Here is a 19,820-nt window from a genome sequence, read left to right as displayed (position 1 = left end):
ATAAATAGTTCGCGTTTGAGGGCTATGATGGGGGACTCAGCTTTAGAGCTGATTAAGTTCCTACAGCTTTGTGGTCTAATTGCCGAGGTGGTGAAGTGCGGTTTGTGCCGTGAAGCAATGAAGTTGGTTAAAGTTCCGGCCTCTCGGACCAGGGACTCATATGTGGCGCTGTCGGAAAGACGACATATGGCGGTACCTGGTTCGAGAAGTCTAGGTTGGGCATGCGTGACATTGTACTTGTTGCTTATTATTTTTGTTATAGATCCCCACAGAGTTTTTGCGCACATGAGACTGGTGCGAGTGAGAGGAGCATTCTGGATTGGTATTCGTTTTGTCGTGAAGTGTGTTCAGAATTTATGAAGTACAGGGGCAAGTTGGGGGGGGGGCATGGGGTTGTTGTGGAGGTGGTGGCTGGTCTTTGAGTGTGGGGGGGCTGTTGTTCTGGGGGGGGCTTCCGAATGTGTTTTTAGGGTTGTGGAAGGGAGGTCCAAGGCCGAATTAGTGGGGTTAATTGAGGAATATATAGAGCCGGGTTCCACAGTAGTTTCTGATGCTTTTTCTTCGTATATGGGGTTGGGTGAGAGGGGATTTAATCATTTAGTAGTGAACCATAGTTTAGAGTTTAAGAATTATGAGACAGGGGCTTGTACTAATACAATAGAGGGGATGTGGGGGGTGGTTAAGTCAGTTCTTGGGAGGGGGAAGAGGTGCTCTTCCAATCTTCAGTCTCATTTAGATGAGTACTGTTGGCGGAAGAGTGTTCCAGAGGGCTATTGTGTTGTTCGGGTTTTCTTAAGGGCTGTGGGTAAAATGTATAGGCCGAAAGTGGTTAGTTAAGGTGGTCTGGGTAGGTGGATGGGTAGCTGTGGCTCAGGGTGGGGTGGGTGGTTTGTTTTGTTGTAGAGTATTTGTTAAGGTGGGGGGGGGGGGAGTGTGTTTGTTTTTTGTTTTAGTTGTGGAGGATCTATTTTGTTGAAGTTTTTGTTGGGTTGTAGTGTGTGATTGAGATTTTTTATGTTGCATTTGGGTTTTGTTTGTGGGATTTTTATTTTGGGGTCAGGGGGGAGGTTGGGTTGGTTGGGGGGGGGGGGTTGAGGTGTGGTTGGGTTGGGTTGTGTTTTTCTTTTGGTTTAGTATTTTTTCGTTGGTTTGTGTGTGTGTGTGTGTGTGTGTGTGTGTGTGTGTGTGTGAGAGAGAGAGAGAGAGAGAGAGAGAGAGAGAGAGAGAGAGAGAGAGAGATTGTGGTGGCCAATCTAGTTTGTAGGGGTGTAACTTTCTTGTGGTAAGTTTTCATTTTTTTGTTTTCGGTGTATGTGTTGTGTGTTGGGATCTAGGGAAGTGTTTCATAGAAGTGTGTGGCTGTGAAGGTTGCTATTGGTATTGGGAGATATTTTTGAGTTACATAGGTAAAGGGAAGTGGTCGATCCTAACTTATGGGATTGGGAGCTGCTGTTGAGCTATATAGTTGGAGGGAAGTGTTCGATCTCAATGTTTGTTTTTGTAATGGGAGATGGGATCGGGAGTTGCTGTTGAGCTATATAGGTCAAGGGAAGTGTCCGATTCCAGATAATATTGTGTTTTGTGGTATTTGGTGAGTTTTGTGATGTCGATTTTTTTCGTCGTTTTGCGTGGTTTTGTTTGGGGGTGGGTGCCTAAATTTGTTTGTATTTAGTTTGTCCCCACCCCAATTTCCTGCGCTTGTCCCGTTAGTCATTAGGCTTTTTGTGAAACGTGTGTGTGTTTTTCGATGTATTTTCGTCTTTGTAATATGTATGTAACGACTTTATATGCGCCATATTGGAATTGTTGTTTATGGTCGTTTCCGCCATATTTGTGACGTCATGGGTCAAAGCAGATGGGTGGGATCAGATGCTTCCGTATTTCCGAGACCTCGTTAACATAACCACAGAGGCAAAACTAAAAGACCTACAGAAAAAAATTGAGAACTCCAACAAGTGAAAGTGAAATTGTGTGCTCCAATTTAAATTGATTGCATAAATTGTTCATCACCATGTGTTTCTTCTGAATCAGAGGCGAAACCATACAAAGCAGTTCTTCAAATACCAATACATCCATTCGTATAAAATTGGCAAATGATGTACGAGCTTCTGTCCTATAAAATAGTCGTATATAACAGTTATTATTGGTATATTTATAAAGTCAAACAGTAATGAAATGATGATACTTTTCAAACAAAAGTAGGTGTTATGCGAACTAACCACAACTGTTTATGAAGCACGGAGAGCACGCCTTTTCCAGCGTTTCTCCTCTTAATCCAGTTTTTCGTCCATTCTTTCTTTCTTCTTCTCTCATTAGCATGCATTTCTGCATCGTTCAGTGCCAAAACAACTAATAACGCCAGTTAGCTCTGAACACCTGTACCTGAAGCAGCCATCTTCATTTGATACAACATGCAGCTGATCACAACACAACTAGCTGCTGATCTTGCACCGTGGGAGAGCTTTGGCATGGAAGATAGCTGGCTCCTTTCCCTGCAAGTTGGCAGGCATGCACGCCACCTCGCAAACTTGCGGTGAACCTTGCTCCGTGTGAGACGGGCTTTGCACAATGACACTAGGTTGCAGGCAGCTGCGCCACCGGCCACTGCACATGCGCACCACATGTTTGCACAACTCATTGGTGAAACTAAACACTTTCGTTGTGTTCCAACTTTGGCGACACTAGTTGCATGGGTTTTGAGGTTAGGTGAGTTCGTAGAGTGTAGACAAACTGAAATATGAAGCGGGGAGTGAAGAATAATGTTCGATTTATGGGTATCTGTGCTTTGCATAGGTGTTTGTGGGTTTTCAGTGATGCTGAATCCAAAAATAAGCAACATATTGCTGCCGCTGAGACCATCATGTGTGATTATAATATAGATGGTTTGACAATATCCGAGGTGGAGGGCAAAATTTATTGAGTTAGGGGCATGTATACAACTGAATTAAGAAAAATACGAGCAAGTGTAATTCTAGCTGTGGCAATGCTCTCGTCTATAACAAATCCCATCGTTCGAGTTGTCCAACTCTTTAAGGAATATTACTGACAGGAGGGAAGGCTATAAAAATTCAAGGAGCTGCATTCTTTTTCAATATTCATCTATTTAAAATGTCGCAGCAGTGCTCCCCATTCACATATGTTAGAATTTTGAAATATTGCCACTGTTCAGATCTATCTTCAAGAGAGTAGTTTGCAAACCATTCTCTTCTTAGTGCGGCCTGCCTTGAATAATTATGCTGTTAATGTTAATAATTATTGGTGTTAATGAAAAAGCATCATCATGAAAGTTCTAAAAAGCGTCATCACCAACTAAGACCGCATCGTGTATCATGCCGTGTTTTCTCGATGGTAGTGCATGCAATATGATATGTAATTTCATTTCTGGCGACAGTGCTTCATGCTATTATAATGAAATGAACACCCTCAGCGGCTTACAGGCGTTGACATACGTCAATGGGGACAGATGAAAATGTGTGCCCCGACCGGGACTCGAACCCGGGATCTCCTGCATGCATGGCAGACGCTCTATCCGTCTGAGCCACCGAGGACACAGAGGATAGCGCGACTGCAGGGATTTATCGCTGGCATGCCTCCCGCAAAACCCACATTCTCAACGTACTGTCCCGCACTACATGCATTACAGTACCTTTACTCCTTATTGCATAATTAACTCGATTTAGAAGAAACGTGAGTAGTTATGGCGACATTCTAAGATAATTAAAAGAACTTGTTGGGTCTTCCATTGTAAATTTCAGCAAGGATGCTGAGCAACTGAGCTGACGTCTTTTCTTCATCGTGTCGTGAATCAAAACACATCTCTAATTTTTTTCTTATGCAACAATTCCACGCAACAAGCTTTAACTCCATCACAACTCATGCGATGTGCAGCTGCTGAAAGTTTCATTTCGGACACGACACAGGGACACACACGACGACGAAACTGAGGTGTCTACTGGTGTCCACGTGTCTACAGTCAAATATGAAACCACTTGCAAGCAACTCATTCCACCCAACAAGTGACGCAACTCAATGTCGTTGTGTAAACTAGGCTTTACGATAATGCGAGTCTCTTGGCCAGCTCGCGCTCTCGCAGTCTCGGGCCAGCACGTGTCCTATTCGACAATCCTCGTCTCAGCTCAGTTTCATAGCGTGACGTCAGCCATCCCCACCTCACGTGCCTGTGCCAGCGTTAATGAGCCGCGTACTCGGTGAGAGGCGAGCGAGACTGAGAAGCGTTTTGACGTGCTCTAATGGGCACCTTGTCCTTAAGCCATTCCACCATGTGTACCCTCTCACAGACACAAATGAGGCACCACGATCTAGATAGACCCTCATGAAGTTGGGTGCTGGACCAGTGTCCCCCTCCTCCCAATCTTTTTAGAGAAGGCCATCTGTACAATTTCCTCCTCCTGTGAGGTGATGGCTACCAGTGGATAGCTTTCCTGGATAACTGCCATCTTAAAAACTGAGACTGTAGTACTATAGGTCTGTTTCCCTATTTCTTGCCTTGGTTTTTTTCTGGGCGCGCTTATCCAAGGAGGAGGGAGTCTTAGATTCCTCTTGCTGCCTGTCTTTGATGTTGTGGGGGTCAGCATATCCCCTTCAACCTGAGACAGTTTTTTCTTGGGGATCTTAGGTTCAAGCCCCTTTAATTCCTTCAACTTGTCTTTAGGAAGCCATTCTTTCCCTTCCTTTTTTCTCTGTTCCCTGAGTAGTTTCCTCCTCTGGGCCCCAGACAAGGCTTTAATCTTGATCTGGTCTAACTTCTCGGTTACAGCTCCCACTTCTGGCTCAGGTCTAGACCCTGATTCAGTAGTGGGAATGCCTTTCATTGGTCCCAACCCCGATGTTTGGGTGTCGGAGGTCACAGTTTGCCTGTCAGTTTCTTTTAATTTATTTTCTTTAGTCTTGTCCATATTGATCCCCCAAGATTTGGGGATCTACATGGTCCACACCACGAATACCCTGCGTGGTGTAAGGCTACTTACTCAGGGAGGTTGCCCAGCATCCCTGAGGCTCCATTTGTGACACATCTTCCCATGTGCCACACACCCCTCCACACGGACTGCATCCCTATCCACTCCTAGTCCTTACTAGGGGTGGATAGGGAAGATGGGAAGTTGTGGGACACTCTTAGTGTGCTCCATCAGCTGAGGCCTTTCCAGCTGCAGGTCCTCTACCTTCGGCATAGCCTCAGCTCCATGCAGATACGCAAGCTTCTCCACCCGCACGGACAGTGCTTCGTCGAGCTGGTGTCTCCCAGAGAGGAAGGTTGGACCACGATGACTTCATAGCCTGCTTTGATATTTGATGGAAGCACTACTCGATCAAATGTGAGAGAAACGTTTGCATCAACCTTTTTTATTACCTGATGAACTGCAGTGATGCCTTGATCGGAGAGCCAAGATTGGATTTCTCCCTCGAACAGACCATAGAGAAGCCGAGTGTGAAGAACTCTGTGTTTGGTGGACCTCGACATGAACAGGATAGCCATGGAGGAGTGATGCTGTAAGCAGTTCTTGGGCTTGAAAATCGCAATTGGTCTAAAAATGGTTCAAATGGCTCTGAACACTGAGACTTAACATCTGAGGTCATCAGTCCCCCAGAACTTAGAACTACTTAAACCTAACTAACCTAAGGACATCACATATATCGATGCCCGAGGCAGGATTCGAACCTGCGACCGTAGCGGTCGCGCGGTTCCAGACTGAAGTGCCTAGAACTGCTCGGCCACATCAGCCGGCACAATTGGTCTCCAGAAGCAAAGTCCCATTACGTAAGCGAGTGCAGGACTTCACAGGGCCTGCAACTGCATCAATATCTTTCTGAATAATAAACGGATTAACCTTAGCAAGGGACAGGTCTCCTTTGCTATATGATACCACTGAGTTGCAGCTGGCAGAGTCTTTGAATCTTTAGCCTCATTTCATCTTCGTTTAGTAGGCATAGACAGAGATGGTTACTGGCTCATTGCGGAAATATCCTCCATGATTGTCATTGTCTCCGATGGTGTTCTCCTTCCAACAGGGGGTGGGGGGGGGCTCAGACAGAGGGCTCAGCCACCTTAGGTGATTGTTCACACCTCTGGTCACAGCTCTCGAAAACCTGACAACAGGCACCAAATGACAATCACTCCTACCTGGGCCTGGCCTGTAGCAGAGGTAGGTGTGAACCCTACCTGTCAATCTGGGGCTGGGAATTATGCATTACCCAGTCACCTGTTACGTGGTAAACACATGGGCTGGCCTTCATGGGTGCATAGGGAGAAATAAGGCATAGAGAGAACATGCAATATGGAAAGGAGCCCCATGGTAGGTAGGCACGAGCATACCAAAGAGTGGTGAGCTACCATGGTGCAGAGCAGCCCACCAGCAGGTGATACCATGTGTGCCGCCAGTGGTGAAGAATAAGCGTAGCCTGTCCAGGTCCTCCCTAGTCTTGATGGCTACACACCTCCACATTTACTCGTGTTCCCCATGTCATGCACTTGGATGCAGTAGTTGAAATCAGATGATCGTTATGAAGCAGCAGTGTCCCAGTCTCCCTCCCCACTGGGATCGAACAGAATGATAGTCGATGGCATCTAGGTGGCTATGAGGCCGCAAGGTTGTGCCTCCCCTGCCAGATCATAGACAGCTTGCAGTCCATCAGAGGGCAGTTTCTGGCTGCAAACCAGCTCCCTGAATCGGTGAAGTTCCCAAGTCCCATGGCCTCTGTCACAGGCAGGCACACCTCATCAGAACTCAATGAATCAATCAGTGGGTCAGTAGATCTTCACCAAGTGTGGGTTGTGGTTTCTCTCAAGCCAAAAGTCCGTCATTCTCTATGGTTGAAGACACAGACAGAATGGCAGCCTGACATAATGCTTTGAGCCCCTAATCTTGATTATTTATATGCTTATGACATTGTCCTACTGGAGCAGACAAGTAGGTTCACTTCATATTATTTGTCCTCTCAGCTTTTCCCAGCTCACTTTGCACTGAGCACAGGTTGGTAGCCCCAGTTAAATTTGCAATATGTCAGTTCTTGGTAGCTTGCAAGAGCCCGTGTTACAAAATATTAGTTAACTCTTCATCACACTATGTTAGCTGTTCCACGTAGCCAACCATTGACCAGTGTTGCAAACCCCCGTCACCCAGACTGTTTTGTCGTAATGTCAATAATAGTGTCTAGTGATTTACTTGATTAGCAATCACCCAGGCTGGCCTCTACTGTCTGGACACGGTGGGAATAAATCTTTATAAATTCACAATTCGCATGCCGAACATTTCCGGGACACAGAAGTATGTAAGCAGCAACTGACTGAAATGGATTATGCTATTGCGTCTCCCAACAACTGCAAAGTATGTTCTGTCATTTGTTTCCAGCAAGCAAGAGTAGATGCCACTGAAATATGTAGTTGATCATGTTGTGTGTTTGTGACAGGGGTTACGAGTGATGGTGTGAGGGAGTGGTGCAGAAAATATAAGGATGGCTGTAGACATAGGGTGTTCAGATATTCCCATGACAAACTTCTAGGACTTTTAGAGGGGAGTGAGCACAAAATATATCGAATAGGAACCCGTGTCCAGAAAAGTACCATTTCCATTCTATGACAGTTTTAACAGAGCTGTAATGTGTCCATGTCTGCTGAGGAAGAGGTAAAAGTCTCAGAGCTGCTTATCCAGGTATGCAGTAGGGTGGACAGGGTTACTGGACTACTACTTGTGGACCATAATGCAAAGTTTAATTTACAACACTCCTGTAGAGACACACAAAGATCTGCTGTCACAAGTTCTGGCTGTTGCACTCAAAACTGAAGCCACACCAGGTGAGATGGAGAGTGTGTACCAGAACATACTTTGTACGTACAATGTCTGTAATGAGATTGGTGGTCGCCACATCGAGCCTCTGTTGTAATGCATCAGTACTGTTCTGCATGTACAATATGCTGGATTTTTTTTTGTTTTGGAATAATGTAAACACATAGTGTTTAAAAGTGTTAATACAAACAAATGTGCTTAAGTGGTAAATGGGGGTTTTATTTTTCCTTTTGAATTGCTACCTAATAATTGTACTGTGCCACACCTAATTCAGTTCCTCAAGCACAAGTGGATGAGCTGAACATCTGAATTGAAACTGCCATAGAATGGAAATGGAATGTGCCTGGACATGGGCTCCTATTCAAAATATTATGTATTCACTCCCCCTCCAAGTCCTAGAAATTTGTACTGGGAATTTCCAGACACCCTGTATGTACTTGTTGACCATGAAATTGTGCAACATTTTGCGGAAATTGAGCGTACGAGATGTCAGTTCATAATTTCCTAACTTTCTGGGGATGTGTCTTAGATTTCAAAGACAGTTCTCTTTCTCAATCTCATAGTGAAGTTAATTACTCAAGTTTTGCGCACAGTGGGTACCAAAATTTTGGCATTCACATTCCTTCACTGTTATCATGAAGAGAGGGGGAATTCCTGAATGAGATCTTGACAGATGGTGCCAAACTGCAAAATTAAGGTCACTGTCTTTTGGGAATGTGAAGGAATTTTGACAACACATTTCACTGAAGTATCACAGGAGAAAGCAGTGACACCACAGGTTTAATGTGAAAGATACATTCTCCTTCTCGACAATGTGGAAGACTTTTCAACATCCTCTGCATACTCTGGACTTGGCACCAAATGACTTTCATCTCTTGTGGAAGGTGAAGTTTGGTTTGCTGCTCAGCACCCAATGATTGACAACGAGTCCAAGGATGACTGTCAACAGATTACTGAAGCACACCTATCCACACAGTCTACAAGTCACCATACGCTGCATGGCATAGGGTACCCTGTACCACCAATAGTCATTTCCTTTTCTGTCCCAAATCGCAAATAGAGTGAGGGAAAAATGACTGTCTATATGCCTGTATACAAAACTTAATTTCTTTTGTCTCTCTGATGAAGGGAAGGGTTAAAGAAGCTGGTGCTATGGAATGAAAAATGCTTGAATTTGGATTGTGACTGTTGAGAAGTAACATCAACATGTAAGTGCAGATTGTGTACATTTTTTTTTCTAATAGCTAATTGGAGATTAATTTACAAACATCCCTCTTAGGTACTCTACACCATAACATGGAGGCATGGGGAAAAGTCAGACTCTGAGATAGAGTATCCCACACATGGGCACCCACAATCTGGCTACATTGACTGTTTCTTGCCAATCTTGTGCTTATTGGTAATCTGACAACCAGTGTAGGGTTTGATGAAATCCCAGATACTATTCAATTTACATATATTTTTGCTTGCTACTGTTAAGCAGTGCCACATAGTGCAAATCAATGTAAACCTTGTGTTACTAGTATGAAATATATGTTGTGTAGTTTTGGTTCCCAATGTGTGTATTCGAGATGCAATGAGTTTCCATCTAATGGATTATCTGATTTACCACCTAACCAAGTCAATGGGTGTAGCATGCAAACGAAGGATATGTTTATGGAATACTGCAATTTTGCATATGCTGCAATATGCCTCAATATGAGAAGTATGCTGCTTTGACTTCTTGAGGCTTTGGAAATGGATATCTCAATCAGAAGGAGCAGTGCCCCTGAAAAGTAAAGGTTTGTGTTTGAGTCCCAGAGTGGTAAACAGTTTTAAGCTGTCATGATGATGATGACGATAGTCTCTTCAATGACTGAATGTACCCGAGGGTACTAATGATGCAAATGTGGAGGGGGGCGGCAGTGGCTGCTCCGAGCTGAAACTTCAGGGAGGGGGAGGATCACCCTCCATGCCCATCCCCTATATCCGCATTGAAAAAGGGTGATTTTTAGTTTCTTATATTAGCTAAGGCAGGAGGGACCCCGCAATCCATGACAGGGCGTCTCAAACTACACGGCCACTCCGCACGGCATAAGTATAAGAGCCAATGCCAATGGGGACAACTATCACATCAGGATGGGTCTGTTCCTTCGAGAATAAAAGCCGTGTGAACCTGGTGTGACCAATGTGTGGTCTGCATAGCAAGACAATTCTTCCCAAGAGGCTCTTTTCAATGCACTCATTGCAACTGTGGTTCCCATAATAATCTTAGTTTGTTGGATGGTGTCGTTTGCTATTCTTCTTCTTAATATCTTTTTAGAATTACATGTCTTCGCCACATGGCTTTGCATTCAAATGAATGTTACATGGATGCCAAGGTCATGAAGCTATGCTAACTAGTCCTGGGCATGGGTGCAAGTGTGTTATGTGTGTAACAGTGGCATAGAATCTTTCAACATAACAGACATATTCACATCATATAGCACACAAAAATGTCTTTTTATTGGCACATTATGCACTGTATGTATCAGGTTCTTTTATCACAGTAATTAAGATTTCTTTCTTTCACAGGAAAGAAGTACAGCATCATTACTACCAAGCATTCCGATTGTCATTTTCTTCTCTTCCTTTTGGCTGCTTCACGGCCCTACTGCATTTATGTCATCAGTTAAGTATGCAGGAAGGGTTAGATTCCTTGCTGCTAAGAAATGCAGAGTTTCTTCTTCTTTCACATGCAAATTAAGTATACCATTTTGCTTCTTAAGAAAAATCACGGGAGGTTAAAACATTACATATATAAAGGAAAATTTTATGCCTTATCTCTCTTTTCCTGCAGAGTGTATTTAAGAATAAAGATATTATTGAACTAGAAATTATAAAATACTATAGATGTTAAACGACTATGATTGCTTCCATTAACTGTAGTTGTGCTGTTGGTTGTATCGTGTTTAGGGTATGGCCATTGTTTTTAGCATATTGCCAAAGCTTCCTATACACTTGTCAATGTCTTGACTTTCCGGTGTTTGTTTTTTATGTATATCAAATAGTTTTAGTATGCTGCTGCTTGGTTATGTATGATACAGGTAGCAGCATGCGCAAGCATCCAGACTGCAGTGCAGATAGTTTCCAAGTTGCAGTAGGTGTCGAGAACTGAATGAAAGAGCCGTTAAGGAGGTCACTGGGTCAGTGTTCCACTCTGATCTGTGGGACAGCTATAAACTGGTTAATCACCATGGAGCTACTGCAGAAAGTCAGAGATAGTTTCTCTGAGCTTCAGTCACACCCAAGCTTATTTGTCTACTACAGGTCAGTCTGTAAACAGCCTGTACAGATAGTTCATGTGAAAGCTTTAGGTGCAAGCTCTATACCTCAAGTTCGGAAGAATAGTTCATAAAGCACTGCATAAATAGAACAATTTGTGATGGGAAGGATGCTCCATGTTACACACGCTCTTTGAAGTAATAGTAGCAGCAGTTCTACTCCTCAGTGTCTCAATTTAATATATGATAGAGGGAAACATTCCACATGGGAAAAATATATCTAAAAACAAAGATTCTGTAACTTACCAAACGAAAGCGTTGGTACTTTGATAGAGACAATAACAAACACAACCACACACACAAATTTCAAGCTTTCGCAAGCCACGGTTGCTTCATCAGGAAAGAGGGAAGGAGAGGGAAAGACGAAAGGATCTGGGTTTTAAGGGAGAGGGTAAGCGCGCCCACACACACACACACACACACACACACACACACACACACACACAAGCAGACATATGTAAAGGCAAAGAGTTTGGGCAGAGATGTCAGTCAAGGCGGAAGTACAGAGGCAAAGATGTTATTGAATGAATGACAGGTGAGGTACGAGTGGTGGCAACTAGAAATTAGTGGAGGTAGTGCGGGTAGTTGAAGAAGAACTCCAGAATTTCCTCTCCAATCTCAACTCCTTTGGTTCCATCAGATTCACTTGGTCCTACTCCAAATCCCGTGCCACTTTCATCGACGTTGGCCAGCTTCACACTTCCGTCCACATCAAACCCACCAACAAGCAACAGTACCTCCATTATGACAGCTGCCACCCATTTCATATCTAACGGCCGCTTCCCTACAGCTTAGGTCTTCGTGGCAAACGAATCTGCTCCAGTCCTGAATCCCTGAACCATTACACCAATAACCTGAAAACAGCTTTCGCATCCCGCAACCACCCTCCTGACCTGGTACAGAAGCAAATAGCTAGGCCCACTTCCTCATCCCCTCAAACCCAGAACCTCCCACAGAAGAACCCCAAAAGTGCCCCACTTGTGACAGGATACTTTCCGGGACTGGATCAGACTCTGAATGTCGCTCTCCAGCAGGGATACGACTTCCTCAAATCCTGCCCTGAAATGAGATCCATCCTTCATGAAATCCTCGCCACTCCACCAAGTGTCTTTCCGTCGTCCACCTAACCTTCGTAACCTCTTAGTTCATCCCTATGAAATCCCCAAACCACCTTCCTTACCCTCTGGCTCCTACCCTTGTAACCGCCCCCGGTGTAAAACCATGCACCCTCCCACCACCACCTACTCCAGTCCTGTAACCCGGAAGGTGTACACGATCAAAGGCAGAGCCACGTGTGAAAGCACCCACATGATTTACCAACTGACCTTCCTACACTGTGAAGCTTTCTATGTGGGAATGACCAGCAACAAACTGTCCATTCGCATGAGTGGACACAGGCAGACAGTGTTTGTTGGTAATGAGGATCACCCTGTGGCTAAACATGCCTTGGTGCACGGCCAGCACATCTTGGCACAGTGTTACACCGTCTGGGTTACGTGGATACATCCCACTAACACCAACCTGTCAGAACTCCGGAGATGGGAACTTGCCCTTCAGTATATCCTCTCTTCTCGTTATCCGACAGGCCTCAACCTCCGCTAATTTCAAGTTGCCGCCACTCATACCTCACCTGTCTTTCAACATCATCTTTGCCTCTTTACTTCCGCCTCGACTGACATCTCTGCCCAAACTCTTTGCCTTTACAAATGTCTGCTTGTGTCTGTGTATGTGCGGATGGATATGTGTGTGTGTGCACGCGAGTGTATACCTGTCCTTTTTTTCCCCCTAAGGAAGGTCTTTCCGCTCCCGGGATTGGAATGACTCCTTACTCTCTCCCAAAACCCACATCCTTTCGTCTTTCCCTCTCCTTCCCTCTTTCCTGACGAAGCAACCATTGGTTGCGAAAGCTAGAATTTTGTGTGTATGTATGTGTCTGGCTGTGTTTCTATTGACCTGCCAGCGCTTTCGTATGGTAAGTCACATCATCTTTGTTTTTTAATATATTTTTCCCGCGTGGAATGTTTCCCTATTATATATATACTTCTGTGTGTGTGTGTGTGTGTGGGGGGGGGGGGGGGGGCGCATGAGTGTATACCTGTCCTTTTTTTCCCCTAAGGTAAGTCTTTCCGCTCCCGGTATTGGAATGACTCCTTACCCTCTCCCTTAAAACCCACATCCTTTCGTCTGTCCCTTTCCTTCCCTTTTTCCTGATGAAGCAACCTTGGGTTGCGTAAGCTTGAAATTTGTGTGTGTGTTTATTGTGTCTATCAACATACCAACGTTTTCATTTGGTAAGTTACAGCATCTTTGTTTTTAGATGCAGAACCAGTTTAAAGCACTTGGAACAGCAAGCCGAGAAGGGCACCAGAGATCCCCAAGTGCTAAAAATCTGTATACATCATTTATCGTAATTAGTAACAAAAACTGTCATGAGTACATATTTGATAATAGAAGGAAAAATGTTCCAGTAAACATGGGTCCACAAACCAGCTGTTTGTGAGATAACTGTGAATGTGTGGTTATGAGCCTCCATTAACTTTTGTATGAAATATGATCCTAATTAGTACAAATATATTTGAAATGTAAACTATCATACAAAATTTGTGATCAAGTCCCCACCCAACTGGAATGAAATTTCACCCAAGGCCCACAGTTGTGTAATGTTATAGCTGCATGATGGGGCACTGCTGGATTTTACTGATGCTGTAACAGTAATTCCATTTCTGTAACATCATATTACAATCAACTGTACACTCTTAACTGTTAAAAAGAGATGCTGTGTGTGTCACTCCCTTCCTACCCCCACCCACCACCCCACGTTTGAATGCAACTTCAATGGTCTATGCAATGAGTTACTAATTATTTCACACACACCCAGGTACTACTGTAAACTGTGACAAGACTGTACAATTCACTGCTCCAGTTCTACAACCATATCAATGGGAATGCTGTATACTCCATTTTTGAGATGACCTCAGGCAGAAAAATCCACAGAATTTTAGATGACATTTGAGTAAAAGGTGAAGGCTGCACTCCACTACCCATTTTGGATCATATTGGCACATTAGACATTATATAAAAAGCAAAATAAGCCTGTGCCCCCATGAAGCTTGTACCATAGTCAACAACTGTGTGCAAGGTATGGTATGCCACAAGTGAAATTTGAGGCCTATTAAATGGGAACTTAATCAAATATACTCCAATTAAAATTACTATATAATTAACAGCTTTCAGTGGCAGAGGGGCAGTGTTGTCAGTGTGCAGTGAGTTGTGCTTCACAAGGCACTGCACAAATCAGGCAACACAGTGAGTGCATGTGCTCAAGAATGTCCTATGGTTGGCTGGCAGCTAGCACCTACCACTTGCCTTGCTCAAATGTTAATCACAAAGTAAGTTTAATTGTAATACAGTTTACATTTCACATACATTTGTATTAACAAGGAAAATATTTCACACTGAAGTCAGTGGTAGCTCAAAACCACACATTTGCAATTATCTCTCAAATGGCTCATTTCTGGACCCATGTTTAGTGGAATGTTTTTGCTTCTGTTGTAGTCTACCTTCATACAGCTCAGTTCTCCCTTTTAACTGTGATCCATCCTGTATACAAAGAGTGTTCCAGATAAGTTTTTCCTTTGCAGCTTACAAAACAATAACTGAAAAGAATATTTACACAGATGGGTAAACATAAGAAACACTACTGTTTCTACAGAGCTATTAAAATAGTTTAAGTAGTTATTATGTAGGCAGTTAAAGTAATAAGATGTAATTTTTAAAATGGAACATTTTCTTCTCGGATTAACTCAGGAATTAAAATCAACTGTGCACAAACCAATTTAAAGCAAATATATATCACTTTTGAAGTGTGTGTGTGTGTGTGTGTGTGTGTGTGTGTGTGTGTGTGTGTGTGTGTGTGTGTGTGTGTGTGTGTGTGTGTGTGTGTGTCTGTCTATCAAGTTTTCATTCACTTCTGTGGCTGCGATAACCACAATATAATTACACTTGGCCTCCCATGGCCATTACACAGGTCTGCGACTAAAAAACTGCATAGGATTTTTAAACATTTTCTTATAGATTTTGTCCTCCCAAAAACAGGAAAAATATATAAAAAATTCTATGACGTAGGTTTTTATGTATATTGCAGTATTCATGTTCCTTAGTAATAAACCTATGTGATTTTTTTTAATTTAATAATTATTAAAATTATCAATTATAATTGATAAAATAACATTATAAATTTTTTAAATTTAAGTTTAACTATTCTTTGTTACCTCTTGCAGGTTTTACTGTGCACTCCTGGGTGCCAGAAGCAAATGCAAACAATCTTATTGTTCAGTTTTATTGTGTTGCGACAAGTCAAATGACAATTTGTATCTCGCATGAGATGAAGAGAAACTCTCAGTAGACATATTGCTATTCAAGTGAAAAGTGCTGTTGTTTCCGTCTAGTCATGGCTACAGGGGTTTGTGTTATTTCTCCAAACAGATTTTGTTATATCTGTGGTGAATACACTATTAAAAGTCAACAGAGAAACATAAATGATTTTGTGAGAAAAGTTAATTTTGCTTACTTAAAATTAAAACTTGGTGATCAAGATAAACAATGGGCCCCACATAAAGTGTGTAGAAGATGAGGAGAATATCTTCGTTTGTGGTTTAAGGGTAAGAAAAATGCATTTCGATTTGGAATTCCTATGATACGACGTGAGCAGAAAAACCATACCACTGATTGCTACTTCTGTTCAGTTGACGTAAAGGGATTCAATTCGAAAAACAAAAGGAGAATAAGTTATCCTAACCTTGACTCAGCTGCACTTTCAGCTCCCCATAGCTCTGAAGTACCTATCCCACAGCCACCTTCCAGTTTGGATGAATACCCGAGTGAGTTGGAAGACGAAATTACATTACCTCTTCAGGGTGAATGAAGCTCAGATTTTTCTTCAGACGAAGATGAAAGGTATAAACTATTTTCTCAAAGTGAACTCAATGGAAATAAATTTGCATTGCTTCCGATGGGACATTCTGTGCATATTGACAAAAACTATAACGATTTGGCCATTATCCTGGCAAAAATCAAATATCAGGACCATCAATGGATGGTTTGTGGGGACTTCAAAATACTCACAATGCTTTTGGATCGGCAGGCAGGCTATACTAAATACCCATGCTTCTTATACTTGTAGGATAGTAGAGCCAGAGAACAGCACTGGACTAAAAGTGATTGGCCACTCCGAGAAGATGTTATTAATAGTACTTTGGTACCACCAGAAAAGGTTTTGTTGCCCCCTCTCCGTATCAAATTGGTGTTGATGAAACAATTTGTAAAATTGCTGCAAATGGATGGGGAACGTTTAAAATATCTATGTTCAAAACTCTCAAAGCTGTCAGAAGCAAAGCTGAAAGAGTGGGTTTTCACTGGCCCTGACATAAGAAAATTTTTGACTGACACCCTCTTTGTGGAAAGTATGAATGAGAAGGAAAAAGAAGCTTGGGTATCGTTCAAGGATGTAGTGCAAAAGTTTTTGGGAAATACTAAGGATCCTGGCTACAAAACCATTGTTCAACAGATGCTAGCAGCATACGAAGCTCGAGGCTTGCAAGATGAGCTTGAAGGTACATTTTTTACGCTCCCACATACAGTTTTCCTGAAAACCTGGGAGCTTACAGTGAAGAACAGGGGGAGTGGTTTCACCAGGATGTCCGTTTCTATATTATATTAATGATATGCCATGTCAGGTCCAGTCTGATACTATCCTCTATGCAAATGACTCAACAGCTCTAGTCTGTTGTAAAAATGAGGTAGACCTAATTCGTCATATTGAACGAACATTTGGGGAAGTGGAGGCATGGGTCAAAAACAATAACTTGACATTAAATTTTACAAAAACAGAAATTGTTCATTTTACCACAAAACAATCTGCACAGTCTATAAGTGAAATAAGGTATATTGAAAAAAAATTAGAGACTGCAGACTGTCAAATTCCTTGGCGTGTTAGCCAATAAAAACCTGTTATGGAGTCACCATGTGGACAACATACTGGGTCGACTGAATAGCCTTGTATGTATTATGAATATCTTGTATAGTATTACTGATTTAGCTGTAAGAAAAACTGTGTATAATGCTTATTTTGTTTCAGTCATTAGGTATAGTATAATTTTCTGGGGGTCTGAAAAAACAAATTTACTTAGAGCTTTTAGACTACAAAAAAGAATCATCCGAGCAATGGTGGGAGCAAAACCAAAGCAACACTGCAAACCTTTATTTGTAAAACTAAATCTAATGAGCATTCCAAGCTTATACATATATGAAACTCACTTTCACGAAAAGAAACCCACAACTTTTTGAGGGCAACTTCTTCTTGCATCAGTATGATACTAGATATAGAATGATTATATATAAAAACAAAGATGAGGTGACTTACCGAACAAAAGCGCTGGCAGGTCGATAGACACACAAACAAACACAAACACACACACAAAATTCAAGCTTTCGCAACAAACTGTTGCCTCATCAGGAAAGAGGGAAGGAGAGGGGAAGACGAAAGGAAGTGGGTTTTAAGGGAGAGGGTAAGGAGTCATTCCAATCCCGGGAGCGGAAAGACTTACCTTAGGGGGAAAAAAGGACAGGTATACACTCGCACACACGCACATATCCATCCACACATACAGACACAAGCAGACATATTTAAATATGTCTGCTTGTGTCTGTATGTGTGGATGGATATGTGCGTGTGTGCGAGTGTATACCTGTCCTTTTTTCCCCCTAAGGTAAGTCTTTCCGCTCCCGGGATTGGAATGACTCCTTACCCTCTCCCTTAAAACCCACTTCCTTTCGTCTTCCCCTCTCCTTCCCTCTTTCCTGATGAGGCAACAGTTTGTTGCGAAAGCTTGAATTTTGTGTGTGTGTTTGTGTTTGTTTGTGTGTCTATCGACCTGCCAGCGCTTTTGTTCGGTAAGTCACCTCATCTTTGTTTTTATATATAATTTTTCCCACGTGGAATGTTTCCTTCCATTATATAGATATAGAATGAGCTACATGTTACCTACCCACCGTTTAAAATCATATGAAAAAAACCACATACTATATGGGCATGAAATTTGTAAATAAAATATGGAAAGATATGGATGACCCAGATGTGAAAGGTACCAAAAGAGGCCTGGAAAAATATCTAAAAGATAAATGTTACTATAGTGTAGAAGATTTCATGAATGGCAACAATGCATTATAATTGTATTTAAAATACCTCTTTGAAGATATATATTATTAGTTTATTGTCTATTTTTAGTATTGTTATATATAGTGTAAAACTGACAAGTCACCTATATGTCACAATCTTTGATTGTATAAGGCATGTTATGTGAAGATAAAAATTGAATTGAATTGATATCGAGAGACTGTACCAAGGAAGATGGAATATCACTATGCTTGCTGACTACTGTTGGATGCTTAAGTGGGAAACTAAAGATGAAATCGGAAAAGGACTCGGAGAAGTATCAAGGAAAAGAAGAAAAGGTTTCATAAAAAACATGAATAGGTATATTTTTACAATATGTTTCATGGGTTGTAAAAAAAATATTGTTTGATAATTTTGAATAAACAAGAGCTTTTATCAATTTTTTGTTTGAATTTGCAAAAAAACCGTATGTGATAGAAAAAAATGGACATCACTTCTGAAATCAGCACATTCTAAAACATAATTCAGTAAAAATATCTCATGCAGCTAACAAAAAAAAGTTTTGCAGACGTGTGTTAACAGAATCAGCCAGTGATATCACAGTAAATATAACCATGCTTAAAAAAAAAAAAAAAAAAAAGCGTACAGTGGGGAGGTCCGAACAGCTCCAAAAAAGTTGTCTGGTTGTTAAAATGGCACAGCTAATTTAAAATGTAACTTATTTCAAGAATTGTTGGTAAGTTTATTTGAAAATAGTCTCTCTAAAAAACAGTGAAACATAGTTGTAAGAAACCAGGTAAATAAGCCATGGCTTACTAAAGGGAAAAATATTTTATACATGGAAAATGCAAATTAATGCAACAGCAAGAATAAGAAATGACACAAAAAGTCAAATATTATAAAAACTACTTTATTCACGAAAGTTATTAAAAAGTCTAGAAGTGTGTGTGTTATATCTGGGATTAGCACCTCTGCTAAGAAAATTTAAACAATTTTGAATATTGTTGGAAAGTGAATCACTCCCTACAAACAAGAGCACAAGGAGACAGTATTACCATCAGACCAAAGAAAAGTTAATTAACAAAGCAGCAGAAGTTTAAAATATTTTTAATAATCATTTTTTAAATGTGGAGAAAATAGGATCCAAATGTTTATTAGAGAAAGCAAGCCTATTTATGGAATATGCATTACTAACACAATTTGCTAAAATTGAAAAACTCTCAAAAAATAAAAGCTTCTATGGAACTGATGGCGTGTCCAACACACTAGTACAAGATTGATCCAATAGGTAAGTAGGATGGTCAGCCACATACGTCATAAACTCACTGAAAGCACATTTTTCGTGATACATTAAAATATGCTATTGTTACACCACTGCATAGAGAAATAAGGATAGGTCTGATGCAGGACGACTACCACACAGTCCCACTTATGACAGCTTTATCCAAAATTCTTGAAAAAATAGTGTATTGAAGAGTAGCTTCATACATTTGTAAAGTACAAGCAAATGTCAATTTGATTTTCAGAAAGGCTTTTCAACAG

The 19,820-nt window shown here is 41.7% G+C and overlaps 1 non-coding gene across 1 annotated transcript; it reads right to left on the bottom strand.

Annotated features, from left to right (window-relative positions):
- Positions 1 to 3,474: 3,474 nt before the first annotated feature.
- Trnaa-ugc lies at positions 3,475 to 3,548 on the bottom strand. The gene has a single exon. It is a non-coding gene; the product is annotated as a tRNA-Ala (tRNA).
- Between the last annotated feature and the right edge of the window lie 16,272 nt (positions 3,549 to 19,820).

Source organism: Schistocerca americana, chromosome 2 (assembly GCF_021461395.2).
Source record: "Schistocerca americana isolate TAMUIC-IGC-003095 chromosome 2, iqSchAmer2.1, whole genome shotgun sequence".
Taxonomy (NCBI): Eukaryota; Metazoa; Arthropoda; class Insecta; order Orthoptera; family Acrididae; genus Schistocerca; species Schistocerca americana.
The sequence above is the reverse complement of the archived record's forward strand: the minus strand, read 5'-3'. Positions and strand labels throughout refer to the sequence as shown.